The following is an 18,505-nucleotide window of genomic DNA, read 5'->3' on the forward strand; positions in this document are numbered from 1 at the left end:
GCTATTATAAACCGTTTTTGAGTGCACATACATATTTAATGTACCTAAGAGGGGATGAAATGGCGTGTCTTCTGGGGAAACCTGTTTCGTAGCTGCAGAAAGGACGGTCCATCCCTGCGGTGTTTGAAGAAGGGGCGGCCGGGGTGCATCTCCCCCGCCTTAAGCAGGGCGTGGGCCTCCCTTTCAGCATCCCCTTCCCAGGTGTGCCGAGAAATGAAGGGAGAGGCGGTCTCCCAACACTAGCACTGCTTCAATTTCTCTGATGTGTTTTGCTGGCGCTCAGACAACAGGAAGTCCAAAGGCCGCCTGTGGTTGGGCCACACGTGAAGGATAAGAAATGGGTTTGTCCCGCTAAGTGACAATAACTGCGGGCAGTGGGTGGACTGTTCCCTCAACACTGAAAAATGAATTTGTGGTGCCACCTTCGGTTCACTTTAGAGAATGAAGTTAGTGTATTATTAGTCCCGCTCTTCACGTTAGGTGTTCTGTGGGGGTGGGGAAAGGCGGGGCGCGGTGGTGAGGGGCGGGGCCCGGCTGGGAGGGGAAGGGCGGGGCGTAAGAAAGGTGCGCAAAGGTATCTGTTTACCACGACAGGTTTGCTGCGTGTGCTCAGTAGGCGAGTTCTAGCATGCGATGTAAATGTGGGCAACTTCCTTACAAACTGAAGAACTGATACACTTTTTTAAATTATTTATCTCGATTTGTTTAACATTGACATGGAAATCAGCCAGGTCACCAACCAGGGACATTCTTACAAGATTGATTCGTGTTTTAATATCCATTGTTTCATAGCTATAGTTTTCCTGAAGGATGTTTTGGTCTGAAAGGGAAAAACGAGTAGACATTGAATTCTGTATGAGTGCAGGAAATCAAAATAAGTTGGAAAAATTAACTTCATGCACTTTCTTATGTATGTGTAAAAGGAGCGTGTATACTGTTGTTAGTATCATGAATTAGAAAAGTTTGTTTTTCATCTGTCCTAATTAGGAGAATTGAGAAAGATTGGAAACAAAGATGTGGGGGGTTTATGTGTGTGTGTGTGTGTGTGTGTGTGTGTGTGTGTGTGTGTGTTTTATTTATGGCTTTGGTGCGTTTTACTGGGTTTTGGTTTTTGTTTTTGTTTTTTAGAAAGATGCGGATTAATTTTTTAACTGGTAAATATTTTACATCCGTGTTATCTTCCTTCATAAGTGAAGACTGTGTACAGGTGGGCTTCAGTTCTCGCTTGCACGTGAACCAAGCTCTCGCGTGTGCTCCGTTCTCGCCCATCTAGTGCTATGCACATGATGTCTTTATATTTTAGAACCATTTCAGTCTTCCTTTCTCACAAATGGAGTGACTGCCCCTTAAACCCCACCTGTCCTGCAGTCAGTCACACACACTTCCCTAAAGAGCTGCCCCTCCTCGAGGTGATGGGGGTGGGTGTGGTCACCTGGTGATTCCAAATCTGTCTGTCTCTAAGGAGAGAAACACGTGTGAGAACTGTATAGCACTCTGTGCCTTTTCTGATTCTGCCAGGGAGTTCTGTTTTTAATTAAATTCAGCCAATATTCATTGAGCGCCCTCTCATAGAAAAGGAGCGATAAATGATAATTATACCTCTGCAGTGGTTGGTGGATGGTCTGAGGGCCAGCTGAGGATGCCAGGACTGGGTAGAAATCACAGAATGGAGGGCTTCTTACCGCCGCTGTGCTCGCGGGAACTTTCACTGGAGGGATGACATCTGAGCTGGACTTTCAAATCTGGGGCGATTTCCAGGCCTAGGGGGCTGGAGGCTGGGAGGGACCTAGGCAAGGACAGGCATGTGACGCCTCAGGGGTAAGTGTGGAGGTCAGTGGGGCAGTCACCCATGGGACTGTTTCCTCACGTAAATGAGCAGTGGGGATGGGCCGGGGCCTCTGAGCTGGGGCAGTGGTATTACAGCCACTCTGGGGGTGGCCAGAGGGTGAGGTGTTGGGTCTGTTTCTGTGTTCGTGTTCACATGTTCCGCCTGTTGCCGAGAGGCACAAAGGCTGCTAGCAGTGTTCTGGGAAGGGGTGGAGACGAGGCGAGGAGGCCAGTCGGAAGGCTGTGGTCCTGGTGGGACGTATGCCAACCTTAGATACACTGTAGAAAATACAAGCAACACAGGGTCGTAGTGTAACCCAGACACCAGCCACCTTCACTACTTCTGCAGTTCCCTCAAATAGAACTGAAAAGCTCAAGGTGTGGGCTAGAATCTCCATAGGGGCCTCATTCCAGGATGCGAGAATGGGTATCTGGTCAGGATCAGAAGGACAGACACCCCCTCCCCACCACTCCGCTTTGGTCTCTGCAGAACCCGTGGTTGTTGGTAGAAACGGCTGGAGGCTTCTTGTAATGTGGCCCTAAGGTAACACTAAACTGAAACGTTTTAATACATGTTTATCTCTATCCAAGGAAAAGCCAAGTGCGATGCATACAGTCTAATTCTCTGAAAAAGGGCCCAGCTGTTTTCCTGAGACACTCCAGTCCATTCCATCTTGTTCAGAAGATTCATTCTGACAGTGGAATATAATTAGAAATGTGTTGTTCCTGCCCCCCAAACACACACACACACACCAGCACCATGGGGATGTGGCACAGGGCAGATCCTTCTCCAGAGAAACAGCCGGTCGGCCCTCGGAAACCGCCGCGCCCTGGCGTCCCCCAGACCCGCGGGTGAGTTCAGAGCAGGCGCCTCTGGCCAGCTGGCTGGCCCGCTCTCTGCTTATAGCCCCTGCTCCCTGATTACGGCAGCTTCGGACGGCTCATAATTGGTTCCAGCCATGCTCAGCCACCCTGAGAACTGCCGTTCAAACTTGAACAGCATTGTGATCAATCGAAGCTGACGGCGCCAAAGCCGTATTGACTTCCTATTCCTAAACCGGCCATCATTAGTCAAGGAAAGCATCTTTTAATTACTCCCAGGAAGAAGAAAAAAAAAATCTTTTTGGATGGATTCTGCAACAACTGCCATTTTTTCCAGTGCATTCGATATTAAATTTATTGTCACAGGAGGGGAGAGGGTGTCCTTCACTCCCCGTCTGTAAAGGAGGTTTAATTTGGAGAAAGGCGCATGTGTGGGAGATCGATGCTATAACAATTAACCACATCTGGGGTGGAATCAGAAGTCCCCGCTCTAATTGCTATTGATACCATTTAAGCACATGCTTAAAATACTGATTTTAAATGGGGGTGCTGACGTAGGGCGGAGGCAGCAACAGCGTCGACTAGGCTTTCGGGGCTCTAGGAGCGGCAGTTTGCTGGCCCTGAGGACACAGCCTGTGGGTTTGTGTGTGGTGCCACATCGTTTGTTGCTGTGCACACGTGGACCCCGGGGTCTGGGGCAGCCAGGCAGGGCTCTGGTTCCAGTGTGACGACGCGTGTTGTGACCCAAGGGAGAAGTCAGTCGCCGAGCTCCTCGGTGACCCTTTCAAATGAAAGAATAATAAGCTCAGAGGTCAAGAGTCGTCTGAAACAGTCACGTGCCTGCTTGTTGAGTGAATGAATGAGCAAAGGAATGAGTGACAGGGAGCGCCTGGGATACACCTGTCAGGTGCCCTTGCTACCTCAGGGCCTCAGAGTGCCTCGTGTTTCTGAGTGAGCCTGGGACTTGGCCGTTTCCAGCGCACAGCAAAGCCATCTCCACAAGCCTGCGTGTACCCCCTCTCACCCTCGGCCAGGCAGGGGGGCTCGAAGGGCTGGACTGCCTCCGAGTGGCGGGTGGCGGGTCGTTCTTCACCCTGAGCCCCGGCCCACTTAGGAGCGGTCAGGATTGACTGCCAGGACTGCGCTGAGCCCTCTGCCGCGTTCCCCTCGGCAGGTTTCCCCCTTCCTCTCCCTCCCATCTCTGTGTCTCTGTGTCCCGGCGCTTGGCCCTTTGGTCCTTTCTGCAGGGATCCGCCCCTACGGCATGTGAGCACGGGTAGCTTATGTACATGGCGGTTTGGGAGCCTGCCGATGTAGTCCAGGAAATCCGAGGAGCTGGAAGTGGGGAGCTGTGTTGCACGAGGAGCCCTTGCGAGACGCCCGAAGCCCAGCTGAAGTCACCCCTCCCACGTGGAATCTGCTGGTTTGGCAGGCATCCTTGTCCCTCTTTCGGCATCCTTTCTCTCCCTGTCATTATTTGTCAGTTCGCCTGCGCACCTAAACTCCCCTCTTGCCTTTAACTTATGAAAAGATGTCACTTCGGGAGGAAGACTTGGGGCCGGACGCCAAAAATCCGCGTGGGAGAGGCTGCCGCACACTTCCAGACGGGGCAAGTCCGCCCACCCAGTGATCCGAGTTCCGGCTCTTTTTGATTCTGCGAGGCCACTTTCATCTTATTTATGCACAGGGAGGTATTGATAAAGGGGAAATGTATCCAAACTGAAAATAATTGGAGCCCCACCGCTAACTCTGAGATATTAAAAGCAGCACCACTTGGCCGTGTCTTTGTCTCGTTGGGTTTGATCATAAGATCACAAAATAGTAATCTCAGGCTAAAATTTCTGGCGTAGACATGCCCTGTTCCAAATGGGGCCTCAGGGAACACGCGTACCCACAGCCCCAGCCCCAGGATTGTCTCATCTTATTATTTTTCAACAGTTCTTGGCCCGCCGAGGTCAATGTTTTGTCTCTTTTGAGTGCTCCTCTATGCTTGAAACCTTTTCCTATTTTCTTTCTTTAAAAAAAAAAAAGGAAAGAAAGGAAGAAAAGAAAAGAAAATGGGCAGAGGGAGAAATAGAAGGAAAAAAAAAAAGGACTTTGCAGCGATGACCAGAACCCATCTGCAGTTGGGTGACATCTGCTCCCCACATGCCACTTCCCTCATTAACAAGCAATTGAATTAATTAAATGCTACTCAGAACACGCATAACAAGCTACCGGCAGTGTCCAAATTAGCACTGATAATCAAGGATGATTTCCTTTATTATCCTGCTAAGTGGTGTGCAGACTCTGATCCCCCTGTCTGCCCTCATCTATTTACATACCCCCAGCTTCTGCCTTTGGAAGCGGAGGTTATCTTGCCTAGTTAATTTGCCGCGATCACCGAGCATGGCCGACGGATGCCCTGCCCTGCGTCACCGCCACCGCCGGTCCCCCTCCCCGCCTGCCCTCCCCCAGCCCCAGCCTTTGTATCTCAAGCTCCCTGATAAATTAAAGGCCACCCCTGTGGTCTCTCAAGTGAGTAATAGAGGCAGAAATTTCATTTTGCAACTGGCTGATTTAATGATCCAAAGGGTAATTAATGGCCTGATTATCTTAATGTTAAGTATGTCCGGCAGCAATTACTGTGACCTCCCGCTTGTCAAGGTCCGGGCTGTGCTCTTCTTTCAATTAAGTTCTCTGGGGCTTAATGGTATGAATAAACTCCTCTGATTCTATCATCCCGGACGCACGCAGAGGGTTCAGGGAGCTGGGGGCTCGTTGGGAGTTTTAATCAGCCTGTCTTCTACTCCTGCGATCAGAGTTACAGTCATAACAAGGACAGCTAGCTGAACTTTCTTCTTCCCTCGCGCAGACCGCCCCCACCCCCACGCACATTTTTCTGTTGTTTTGTTTTATTTAGTTTCTCTTATTTATTCCAGCACTCTGAGGGGGTGTTCTGTTAGTGGAGAAGTCGCTGTGCTCCGTGAGGCTCATCTCTTCCAATATAAATTATCATGTGAGCGCTGCGGTCTCCCTGTTTGACAGGCTTAATTAATTGGCAGGAGCCCCCGAAAATGACAGTGCCACTAATTGCAACTCAGAGTGAATTTCTGTCATCGTGATGCGCCTGTCAGCGGGCCTGCCCCGGCCCAGCCTCCTGGCCTCCCGGCCAGGCAGGGACAGCGTCCTGAACAAGGGACGACAGTGGCGGGCGCCAAGGAGCCGGGGGTTTGCGGGCATGCCGTCTGTGTGCAGGAGTGACATTAACTGCCAGTAAAGTTTATACGGCCCCGGCTCTGCAAATACAACTGCTGCTTGGGGACCGCAGCTTTTACGTAAGATGTTTTAGCGACTTCTCATCGCGCTTCCAGGCCAGCTTGGAGTCAGACTCCAAGAGCCACGACTCACTTAGGGACCCTTCGTGACGGGATGATCCTCTTTAGCACGTTGCTAAATGCGCTTGAGTTTACCAGAGCTCTGAGCCCAGATCAGAAATATTCCACTATAAATATTAAGCCAGTTAGGAAAATGTGCAAATGAGAAGTGCAAGTGCGTTAACACTGCCTCAAAAATAATAACTATAGGTTACAGCTGACAACAGATAGCAGTTCGTCCAGTCAGCCGCGGCCAGGGAGCTTGGCAGGAACCCATGTTCAGCCTCCCTGCTCGCCGATGAAGCTCTCAGTTATAAGAAGCTCTTAAGTTATAAGTCACAGCATCTCTAATTATAAGAAAGGCGAATTTAAGACGATTCTCCATAAGGTTGAGCAAAAGAGGATCCCTTTTTAAAGGATAACCGTGCCCCCATTTGCCTTTGAACCAGATGGACAAACATGCTGTCGGTTCATTACAGCCTCCTGCTGCGCACAGACCCCAGGTACATATTTGATCTTGCAGGAGACCAAATGTGTACTGGGAGTCAGCTTTGCAACAGGGGTCTGTCGTGAGTTGAAAATCCCGATCATTTACTCTCGGAAATATAGCCGTTGGGGACAATTAAGGATTGGTTTTGGTTTTGGTTTTGGTTTTGGTTTTTTTAAGACATTTTATTGTCACTGGTAGATGAAAATGCAAGTCATCGGCGAGCATCAGCTGTCCTCAAGGTGCCCTGACCATGTGTAAGCCTCTGTTCATTGCTGAGCATCCGTAAAGGAATATAACATGTAGGTGAACCTGCTCAGGCTTGAATTACGTGTCGCGGAAGACATTCTAAACACGGGCCTATAAATACTCTTGACGACAGCTGCCTCTGTTTTGATTCCTCCAACACAGGAGCATTTCCAAAGGGTCATTGCTTTCGGTGGTGTTTTGATCATTTTGCCCTAGAAACTTTCTCTCTTCTGAGGACCTGTTCTGCTTTCTTCTTCCTAATAATGAAGGACACAGGAACAAGCCTGTGTCCAGGTTTCACAGTGCACTGTGTGCTTCTCCTTAGCACGGAGCCATCCGATGACACGAGACGATTCCCGTTTTTTAGAGGAAGAACGTGCAGTTAAGGCCCTTGAGTCATTTGTCCAGGGTCACACGGGACGTTTTTTAGAGGAAGAACGTGCAGTTAAGGCCCTTGAGTCATTTGTCCAGGGTCACACGGGACAAGGAAGCGATCGCTCGAACCCGGGGTCTGACTCCTGAAATCCATCCTTGGTCCTTCGCTCCTGCCCGTCTCCTGCTCCGTGTCACAGGGCCAAACCCAGTGGTCAGCGTAGCATCGAGACACCGTTTGTTCGCCAGTGCCCCTTCCCTCTCCTCCCCGTGGCCCCAGCTCATACTCTTGCTAACTGTTGTGTCTCTGTATATATGCGTATAACTAGTGGAAGTTCATTATGTATAATAACATAACTACAATGTCTTTCCACTTACAAAATCTGTAGTAGCCTCACTCATGGTACTTAAATAAGAGTAACAAAGCATCATTCATTTTAGTTCGCGTTCATGTGGCAAACCTGGCCTTTTAAGTCACACAGTCATGATTCCAAAGTCTTAATTCTCTGTAGCTGGTCTTTAGAGCTTCTGTGGAAAACAGTGCTGAGGCCTCTAAATATCTGGTTTAGCCGACATAAGCATGGGGTTCGAGCCCTAACTTTTCGTGTAACCGTGTCCTCCTGCCTGAACCAACCTCTCTGCATGTCCCTGACCCAACACTGCCGGTTGGAAATGTTCGGCTTGTATTGCAGACAGCTTTGCACGTATATCATCTGCCTGATGAAATGTGGAGCTGGCCAGAGGATGTCTAGTTCAGTTGCATGGCCAGCATCTCCTGCAATTTTAAGTTTTTAAAAACCACAGTGTTTTCTGATTTGTAAGATGAGACTAGGCATTATTTCCACCCAGTTAATCATGTAGATTTAACACTAAAAGAAAACTGTTTATGAAGTTTTCTGGGATCCTTTTTATCTGGAAAACACAATCAGCTTTGTACCTAGGTTTTGCATGCTGGCGGTGAGAGACACAAGTGGCCCGTGACCTCTCACGCTCTGGGGAGGGTCTGCTGATATATAAGGTGTAACTGTATTGTGCTTTGTATCTGTAGAGTGGTTTATTACAGCGTCAGCATCACCTAGAAATGCGCGTTCTCAAGCCCCACCCCAAGCCTGCCCAATCAGTATCTCTGGGGTGGGGCCCCGCGATGTGTTATCACTGTACGTGATTCTTATGCACAGTAAAGTTTGGGAAGCATTGGTGTACTCCAAGCAGTGTAAACAAATGTCCACAACACTTCCTGGGAGCCCCCTCCCTATCTTAGACCAAGCCCTTGAACTTGATATCTGATTTCTAGAGACTCAGGTATGTGTCCACTTTCATTACTGACTCTGGTATGGCCTGGCACCTCCAGGGTACCATCCCAGCAAGTGTTCGAACCTACAGAGAGTGTCTCAGTGTCTGGCTCCAGTAAGATAATTATACACTAAGATCAAAATGTCTTTTTTTTCCCAGGAATGCAAGGTTGGTTCAATACACAAAAGTCAAATCAATGTCATATAACACATTGATAGAATAAAAAATGCATCTGACGAAAATCTATACCCTTTCATGGTACGAACACTCAGCAAACTAGGAATAAAAGGACTCTACCTCAACCTGGTAAAGGGCATCTGTGAAAGACGCACAGCTGACATCATACTTAATGGGACAGCACTAAAAGCGTTCCCCCTAAGATCAGGAACAAGACAAGGATGTCCACTGTCACCACTTCAGTTCAACATTGGTTCTAACGCGGGAATTACGCAAGGAAAAGAAACCAAAGGCATCCAGATTAGGAAGGAAGAGGTAAAACTATTTGCAGATGGTATGTTTTTGTATGTAAAAAATCTGAAGGAACCTACAATAAACTATTAGAGTTAATACTAAATGAGTTCACCAACATTGAAGGATACAGGATCAATATACAAAATTCAGATGTGTTTCTCTGTACATGATCAATCGACAATTCTAAATGAAACTAAGGACATAATTTCAATTATAACAGCATCAGAAAGAATAATGTGCTGAGGAATACATTTAACCTGTGTACTGAAAACCACAAAGCATCATTGGAAGAAATGAAAGAAAACCTAAACAATTGGCAAGATGTCTATGTTTGTGGATTGGAAGCCCTAAAGTTGTTAAGATAAGTAAAACTCCCCAAATTGATGTATGGATACAACACAGTCCCTTTCAGAATCACGAATGCTTTTTTTTTCACAGACGTGGACAAGCTGCTTCTCCATGTATATGGAAATCAGGAGGCCCCTCAGGCAAAACAATCTTGAAAAAAAAATAATTGGAAGACTCATATGTCCTGATTTCAAAACTTTCTAGAAAACTACAGTAATCCGAGACTGTGGTCCTGGCATGAGAACAGACATATAAATCAGCGGAATAGAATTGACAGTCCTGAAGTAAGCCCGTACATCTAGGGTTAATTGATTTTCAACAGAGATGCTAAGACAAGTCAGTGGGGAAAGAATAGCCTTTTTAACAAGTGGATGTGCACACAAGAACGAAGATATACCATGTACAAAAGTTAACTCCAAATGAATCAAAGACCTAAGTATAAAAATTGAAACTATGAAACTTTTAGAAGGAAACAGAGAAGTAAATCTTTATGATAGCTAAAGCACAAGCAACAGAAGAAATAGATAAATTGTACTTCATCAAAGTTAAAAATTTTAATGCTTCAAAAGACAATATCAAGAAAGTAAAAATACACACAGAATGAGTGAAAATACTTGAAAATCATATATCCAGTAGGTTAGTATCCAAAATATATTTTTAAATGTGTGCAACTCAGCAGTAGAAGAAAACTCAATTTTTAAATGTGCAAAGAATCTAAATAGACATTTCTCTAAAGAAGATTTATAAATAGCCAATGAGCACATGAAAGATGTGAAATCAGACATCATTACTCATTAGGGAAATGCAAATCAAACCCACGAGGATGGATATAATAGAAAAGAAAGACAGTGGCACATGTTGGGATCAACGTGGAAAAACTGGAACCCTCACGTACTTCCAGTGAGAATATTAAATGACACAGCCACTTTGGAAAACGCTGGCGGCTCCTCTGAAAGTTAGACACAGCGTTACCATATGGCCCAGCAATTCTTCTCCGAAGTCTACACCTAAGAGAAATGAAAACATATGTCCATACAAAAATTTGTACACACATGTTCACAGCAGCATTATTTATAATAGCGAAAAAAGTGAAAAGAAACCAAAATATCCACCAAATGAAAATGGATAAACGAAAGCTGGCCTATCCGTAACCGTGGAATATTATTCAGACACAAAAAGGAGTGAAGTACCGTACACGCTACAACAAGGGCGAGCCCTGACAGCACGCTGAGCGAGCAGGGCGCCCGCTTGGCACGGGCGGCCAGTGGGGGAGCTGGCCCAGCGTGATGCTCTGAGCGGGATTTGCGCTGCAGCCGAGACTCCTGCTCGTGGGGGGACAGACGTCATGAGAGTGAGACCAGGTAGAAGACGCTGCCGCATGTCTCGAATGAGTGAGTCTGAAGGAGTGATAATCACCACCAGAAACCGAGGGCCTTCGGGGAACCTGTGAGAGGCCGGGCACATCACAGCCATGGCCCCTTGGAAGCCGCAGGACAAACCAATGTCGTTCTTCACCTTGGTAGACAAGGAAGCTGGCCTGAGTCACTCAGCCTGTGCATGCAGGAGCCAGAATCCAGCCCCAGTCCTGCTGGCTGCACAGCCCTCCTAGGAGGCAGTGGGGTCGAAGGGGTCTGGGATGTAACACCATCATGACCCACCCAAGCTGGGGGGCCTGCGGGGAGACAAGCATCCATGGTGATGTTTAGTGTTCCTTCTTGTGCCACTGGGCAGATGGCAAGGCCTTTAAATGACCATCAGGAAAAAAACAAAAGGTAACCTCAGTGGTAAACTCCTAACGGTTTGATTGCATGCTAATAAAGGTAGAAGGTGCACACGTTTATGCCCTGCAGTGTTGACAGGTGGCTAAGCAGCCTGGCACAGCCGGGGCCCTGCCTCGCCTCTCCAGTCATGGCTTTGGAGCGAGACCCCGGGGCTTGGGGGCACACCATCCAAAGCCAGAGGGACAAAGCCAGCCTTCCCCCCGGCTGCAGTGTCCCCGTTTCTCTGAGACATTGCTTGGGACCCCAGAGAGTGGGGACAGCAGTAGCAACCCATTAAAGCTCCAAATAATTAAGTGTCATTTGTGACTGATAGAAAATTTCATCAGCCTGGGGTGCAGAAGGCGGACATTACCTGGAGCGCATATCACTCAGCCTTAGGGACCAACTCGAATAGAAAGCATCCCTCATGTGCGTGGTCTCATCCAAGCGGCCCTGGGGAATGGAGACACAGTCATGATGACTTGCCTATGACTCTCCTCAAGGACCACCGAGAGCTGCCCTGTTTTCACACCAATCCTGAGGCTCTTAAGGAAATCAGGAGATATCTGTTTAGACCAGAGACGAGGACACCCAGACAGGAAACACTTGCCTGCAGTCCAACCCAATGGCTCGGACCAGGCCTACGTAGCTCATGGAGTTGTCATCAGAGGCCTCTAAGGGGAGCTGACTGTGTGGCTTATGAGCGTGGAATTGGACCTGCAGACGACGCGGTCCTTGTGCGTGCCTTCTCACGCCTACAGTCGTTTTCAGCCCAGGAAGCATTTGAAAATGACCGTGGAGCAGAGGGTACGACTGGCATTTAGTCCTGGGGCCTATGGTGCTAAAGCCCCTGACACACCTATGAGAAGAATTGCTTTGCCGAAAATGTCAGCAGCACCCCTGCTGAGGAGCGGGCCAGAAACCAAACCTACGCCACTGCCATGCCAAGCGAGCAGGACCAGCTGTGCCCTGCAGACCTCTGGGACCCTGTAAACGAATCCCGCAAAGACCTCCAAGAATCCAGTAACTTCCCTGGGAGACGGCTTCCGGGGCCGTGGAATGGACAAGCTGAGAAAGATAAGCACGTTTTCACTCTGGAATGCCCAACTCCACCTTTCTAAATGTATTAAATGAAACGAAGAGTAATGACATATTTCATAAAGTTCCAGACGAACCATAGAAGATGCTCAATAAATATTTGAGAGATTGTATTTCCCCAAAAAACTAAAGCTGGAGCCATGACGCAGGATTGATAAAAAGAAGGTGGAAGTAAGTGGTCGGCCAAAGTCTCCCTGGGGTGTCGACCCGGTAGCAGGCTCCCACGCTCAACAGAGGGGAGCTTGGTACTCAGAAATGGGCACAACATCACATGGATAGATGCACCAGCTACTTAGGGCTGTGAGAGCCCAGAAGGCAGCTCAGACAACTGCAAGGCATGGGGACTCCTGAGACTGTGGAGGAAGCAGTGTCCCTGGGACCCAGATTCTGTCCACACAACTTTAATCTAGTGGGAACAGCAGACCCTGCACGGCTAAAAAAAGAAAGTAAGGCTGAAAGGGCTCATACTACTGCAAAAATATAAACGAGCACAAAATTGCTTAACATCTTCATAAAAAGTAGACTTGGCATCAGGAAAGCAAGGGATGTGATATCATTTTCCATCCCAGATAACCTTATCCTGGTTAAAAAAACAACAGTGGTTCTAAAATCCTCATGTCCTCCATTACAGTCCGTCTCCAGGCGTTTGCTTCTGTTTTTTAATGATCCTGTTCCATCTGGACAACGGGTGTGTGGGATTTTTTTTAATCCCCTGGGATCAACTCTGTTTCCCAAAGCACAACAAAAACCAGCGGCTGTGCCATGCGGGGAGGGCCTCCCCGACAGTCCTGAGAGGTGACAAGTGACAGCACCACCCACATCCAGTGAGGACACTTTTGTCTCTGGACTCAGCTGTAATGAGTCATCGCGCCCTTTCCCGGTGAACGAAGTGCCGAGGGGATAAGTCTGTGTGACAGGGACGGCAATGCTAAGGCGTAGAACGCAGCCCTGGTTAAGTTGGGGAGGCTGCTTCCAAGAGGACAGAGCACCAAGGACCAAGAGGCAGCACACGAGGCAGAGGAGCCGGAATGGTCTGTGAAGTCACATGATGTCCTGCAGATGGAAGGAGAGTTAAAATGCCCCGATGGGCCCACGCGTGTAGTGACGGCCATGAATGTGCTGTAATACGTGAAGGCCACTGCATCGTAAGCGGCCACTGGGCTTACGAGAGGTCTTTCCAACTAAAGATCCTGACCCCAAAGCAAGGTGGCCTCAAGGGTAGGCGCGCGCGCGCACACACACACACACACACACACCGCGCGCGCACCACTCACATCCACTGCACTAAAGGCATCAAGGCCAGAAACTAACTCAGCAGGTCCCAAGGGCCTGGGGCCACGGGGAACACTTCCCTAGAGAGAGTGAAAAGCCGGGTGTTCCCGGCACTCCCTGCAGAGCGAACCGTCTTGTAAGGATGTGACTCGTCGGTGATACGATAGCCAGGTGTGCCCAGTCATCAGCAGCCCGCCCATTTGCCATGGCACTCAGAGCAGGCAGGCCCCCTCCAGCGCTGTCCCCTATGTCCCTCATAGCAACACCTGGCACCTCCTCCCCCTAATGGCCACAAAGCGCAGCCCCCTTGCCTAGCACTTGGACAGATACAGTTTTTGTCCCCATGTTGTAGCTGAGGACACGGAGGGCACACGTCTGGTACCTGGTGACATGGAGTTTGTCCCTGGGAGCCCATGCTCTGAGCCTTGGTGCTTTACTGTTGGGCTATTGTGGTTACACAGTAAACCCCCCACCCGCCCCAAAGGATTACTACTGTGTGTGACACCAGAGGACATTGCCACACTGAAAAGGCCGTCAGGTCAGCAGGCTGTAGGATGTCCGGGTGGCAGCGTGTCCATGTCTGTCCCCTGCATCCTGCCCATACAAAATGGGCAATTGGGGGCAGAGGTCACCCTCTCCCATGCTCACCCCTGCCCCGTGGCACGTTGTTGTTCCGGTATTTGGGGACCACGGTATTTGTGGAGAACAGATGGCCAGAAACATGTTAGCCAAATTTGCATTTCACTTCGCAGGCTTAGCAAACACAGAGACCAGTCAGTCTCCCAGGCGTCCATCCCGATACATTAGGTTCTTGTTTCCCCAGGGCACGTGGGTCACCCACCTTCCTCCTCGAGAAAGAAACACAGAGGTCAGCGTGACAGAGTTTACCACCTGCCGACTGCTTGGACATCCCTGTCCGCCTGGGGATGGGGGTCCTTGGAGCACGTTTTTTGAGAAAAGAAGGCAAAGGCGGGCATTTTGTGGCGCTTATTGGAAGTACTGATTTCGCTCCGACCTGCAGCCCGCGGGACAAAGGCAGGGAACTGGGCAGAGAGCCGTGTTGTGATGCCAGGAGAGGCTCTTAGAAGGTACTCAGTGAACTCCCAGGCCCCGTGGTTTTGTGACTGTCACTTAAGGAACACCACTTCCTAATTAGGTTAATCTCTTAAAATATTGAGATCAGGACAGGTCCTTTCTCAATTTGTTCTAAAGATAAAACCAAGATAATAAGCATGGTGGCTTTACTCCTGCATCTGTTGTGGCGTCTGTGATGGCAGCTCGGGAGTGGACAAAGGCAGTAGCTTCGGAAACAGCCCAAGCCGGGCACTGAGCAGGCTAGACCTCACCCGGCCTCAGTCTTGTCGTCTGTAAACTGGGGGCTGTCGCGCCTGCTTCCTGGGGTGCTTGTGGCGTTCATGTGACACAAACCAAGGAAGCCCACAGAGGCCCTGGCTCCTCTTTGATGCTGCAAGAGGGGTTCGAGGTCCAGATGAGGGGCGACCAGGCGCCTTCGTCCGTCCGTCCGTCCGTCCAGCCCAGTGTCTCTTCCTGCATTGCTCCTGACTCCAGCCTCTGACTCGTCAGCTGACTGGTGGGAGTCGCTTCCAGCTATTCACGCCCCCCCCACCCCAGGTGTGAGTTCAGCCCATCAGGCCACCTGGAGCTCTCTAGAGACCTCGATGGGTGGGACTCGGGAAGGTTGGCTCGTCCAGAGGGGCTTGCATTCCGAGACTGCCTAGCATCTCTCGACCTGCTCCGCAGGGTCTCGGGTGGCAGAGTGGGGCCAGGAGGGGGAGGCTGCCTCCAGGTCATGGGCCAAGCTCAAGTGGAGTGGCCGTGCCCGGGAGTGGATGGAGCAGGTGGAGGCAGGCTGCTCGCGTGCAAGCGGCAAGCCCAGCCTTGCCCCGAGCCATTCTCATCCTCCTTGCAAAGCCCCCTCTAACCTGCCCCCGCTTTTGCTAGGAGACAAGGAGTCTCAAGGTCAGAAGGTCACACTCAGGGATTAGCTCTCCACCCGATTCCCTGATTCCCCGATTCTCCAATTCTCCGGGCGGCACTTTTTCCTCTGCCCCACCCAGCCTGCCGGGGGCACCAGGGAGGGTGAGCTTGGGGTGCAGAGCCATGGATGGCCCATGGCAGTGAGGGCACTGCGACTGGGGCAGCGGGATGCTGTCTCTCCCCCAGCACCCGGGCGACCGCCTGCATGTGTGAAATGGCCGCACGGGGCTCTCAGGGGCAGGTCTGCAGCCAGAGAACAGAACAGCTGTAGTTACCACTCTGCTGGCGCGAAGGACCTGACCCCTGGGCCTCGCCTGCCCTCGTCTGAGTGCTAATACTGCCGTTTCCTACACCAAGCACTGTTACCCTCACCTAAAACTGACGGTGCGCATCAGCCGCAGGGAGAGACCTCAGATAAAGCCAGCAAAAGGCTCATCCCAGCATGTCCCTCAGGGTGACCGAGACCTCGATACAGGAAATGAGGACAATAGACAGAGGTCAGCTGCCTCCAGCCCCAGGGAGGCCGGAAGTGGCACAAACCCCTCGCGGCCCCCAGAGCTGGCGAGGCAGGAAGATCAGCCCAGCAGGGGGGTGCCTTGCCACAAGTCTGGTGATCCCCTGCAGATGGAAAGCCAGGTGCTTTGTCTCCTGGGGGTGCTAGCGTGCCTGCGACACAGACGGGGACATCTGACCGAACCACAGCTTCCTAACCCTCCTGGTTTGCACACAGCGTGGAGAAGGCTCAGACTTGAGGTCTGCACGTGTGGCTTGGAAATTGGTGAGCTAGGTGAGGCTGCGTGGCATCCAGGCACAGGGGACACATCCACTGGCTTTGAGTTAGGGGCGTGGGCGCCATTCTTCCCGCATCCGTCACCCTGTCGCCTCACCTGCTTGTGGCTCCGAATTCCGCAGGCAGCCCTTTTTCTCTGAAATGCACTGCCCTCGTAGCTAGTTTTCATCTGGCAGGGAAGCAGCCATCAAAGACAGCTACCGTCCATGTTCCGTTCGCAGGCAGCTGACACCTGCTGACCCCGCCAGGCTCTGCATAACAGGATGGCGCTGGTTCAGCCCGTGGATGCGGGGCCCACAGGAGCCGTAGAGCTCGTGGGAAAACAATTTTAACATGCACGTTTACAGCGAAATCCTCTCCCAGGGCGCGAGAGCAGGTCCACTTGTTGCTGGAACAACAGCTCATGTGTCACTAGTCCCCTTAGAAGGGGGGATCTTTTGAGGGTTGCCTGGTGTAGAGTTTGAGAGCCCTGAGGTGGCCAACTGGGCTTCGTGTTCAGTGAAAGACCTGGGGCCCATGTTCTAACACTGGTGTGAGCGGGGCCCTCCAAAGCCTGATACTGTCCCTCAAACTCCCCATCTGCCGGGGAGCCCCTTGTGCCACAGCGTGACCTGTCACGTCACCGTGGCTTTTCCCCACGGCTCTTCTGCTGAGGTTCTGTGGCGTAGCCATCTCATAGCTAGGGTGGCCCTGCAGTCAGCGTGTCTGGTGATGTCTGTGTCACTGCTGGTGGCACTGGCGGGATGTGCCTCCGAGCGTGGTTTGGCCATGTGTGCTGGAAAACCCTGCTCCCCGCACTTGTCTCCCTGGTCCAGGGAAGGTCTCACCATCTGAAGGTCAGTCCACTGTCTTCCCCTTCACGGCCTACGGCCGCCCTTCCCCAGCTCTGGAGTGACCAGAGGTTTGCAGATCCACATACTGAAACACAGACTGCAAGAAGCTTTAACTTGTAGGCTGCCGAGTATGCAAAAGCCATTACCAGACATGTGAATGCCTTATCCTAGAAGTGCAAAGATAAAGCAGACTCACTCAGAAGCCATCTTTTGGCAAGTATTGAGATAAATCATTGTCCTATTGAGTGAAGAGGAGGAGGGGCCATTTTTTAAATGTATTTCAAGGTATGATTTGCACACAGTGTGTTGCACACGTCTCGAGCGTGCGATCCGTTCCACCTGCTTTGACAACCGCATGTACCTGTGTAACCCACACTCCTGTTGGTATATTTCTGTCCCCCAGGAAGCCCCCTGGCGTCCTTGCCGTTAACCTGCCTATTAAGAAGCAGGCACGGATTTGGTCTCTGTCAGGACAGATGAGTTCTGCCTCCTTTATAAAAATAGCATTTTGTGGTCTGGACTGTTTTTTTGACTGACTTCTATCCCTCAAAAATACATTGAAAAGGATGGGGCTCCAGCGATGGCACGTTTTCACATGCTTTACTCTTTCAAAGGAATCTCTGAAATATAGTTTCACACCAACCATTGTTTTTCAAACCTTTTAAATGTTTTGATCACTAAGATCTTAATGCTTAGTATATGTCACATATACTCCGGGGAGATCTGCTTCTCAAGTTCAGGTTCAAGTTCAGGTTCAACTGACGAGGGTCAGATCTTAGTTTGCCACTGACGTGCTATAAATCCTGGGTTGTTTGAGCTCCATGTGCCTCAGTCGCCCATCTGCAAAATAGGGATAATCACAGTCCCTGCCCTCCTAGGGTGATTTTGGGAATTAAATGAGCACTGTATGGAGCACAGTGCTGAATACCTAATCTTCTAAATAAAGGCCTGCATTCTAAATAAATGTCATCTATTCGTCTTTGAAGGAAAAATCACCTGGCTCTTAAAGGGGAAATATTTCTCAGAGTTCAGATACTTTGGGGTCAAGATAAACAAGCTCACTAAGACATTGCAGTGTACACACATCATGTTTGCTACAATGTCCTAAATCGAGTGATCAGAACACTTCATCAGTATCTACAGTAATACTGTGCCAACCTCCTTCAGACAGACAAGAAGCATGTTTCTGGAAAGACAACTCAATTGCTTTCTTATGACGTGGTGTAAGATAATACATGTTACTACGTGCTGCATCCTGTTTCTAAGCCTGAGAATAGCACCTATCGAAGAAGAGAAGCAAGTGCTATTTCTTCTCCATTTCTGGGGGAAGGCCTCATCTTTTAGGGAGTCGTTCTCCACGCCCTTTGCAATATGCACGTTATGTACATACGGGGTGAGACTCAGGAATCACGGGCGATTTTCCTGTGTGGTCACAGAAGCCCAAGACCAGTGACCATCCCTGGGGTATTTTGCACCGTGTTCTAAATCGTTTTCAGGGTCAGCTGGTGGCCTTGTTCTGCCTGGTCAGA

The 18,505-nt window shown here is 50.0% G+C and overlaps 1 protein-coding gene across 1 annotated transcript in view; it reads left to right on the forward strand.

The window, feature by feature from the left end:
- Positions 1–18,505, forward strand: part of AGAP1 (ArfGAP with GTPase domain, ankyrin repeat and PH domain 1) — a 625,487-nt gene that overhangs the window by 547,968 nt on the left and 59,014 nt on the right. The window lies entirely within an intron of this gene.

Source organism: Hipposideros armiger, unplaced genomic scaffold, assembly GCF_001890085.2.
Source record: "Hipposideros armiger isolate ML-2016 unplaced genomic scaffold, ASM189008v1 scaffold_17, whole genome shotgun sequence".
In the NCBI taxonomy this organism is placed as follows: domain Eukaryota; kingdom Metazoa; phylum Chordata; class Mammalia; order Chiroptera; family Hipposideridae; genus Hipposideros; species Hipposideros armiger.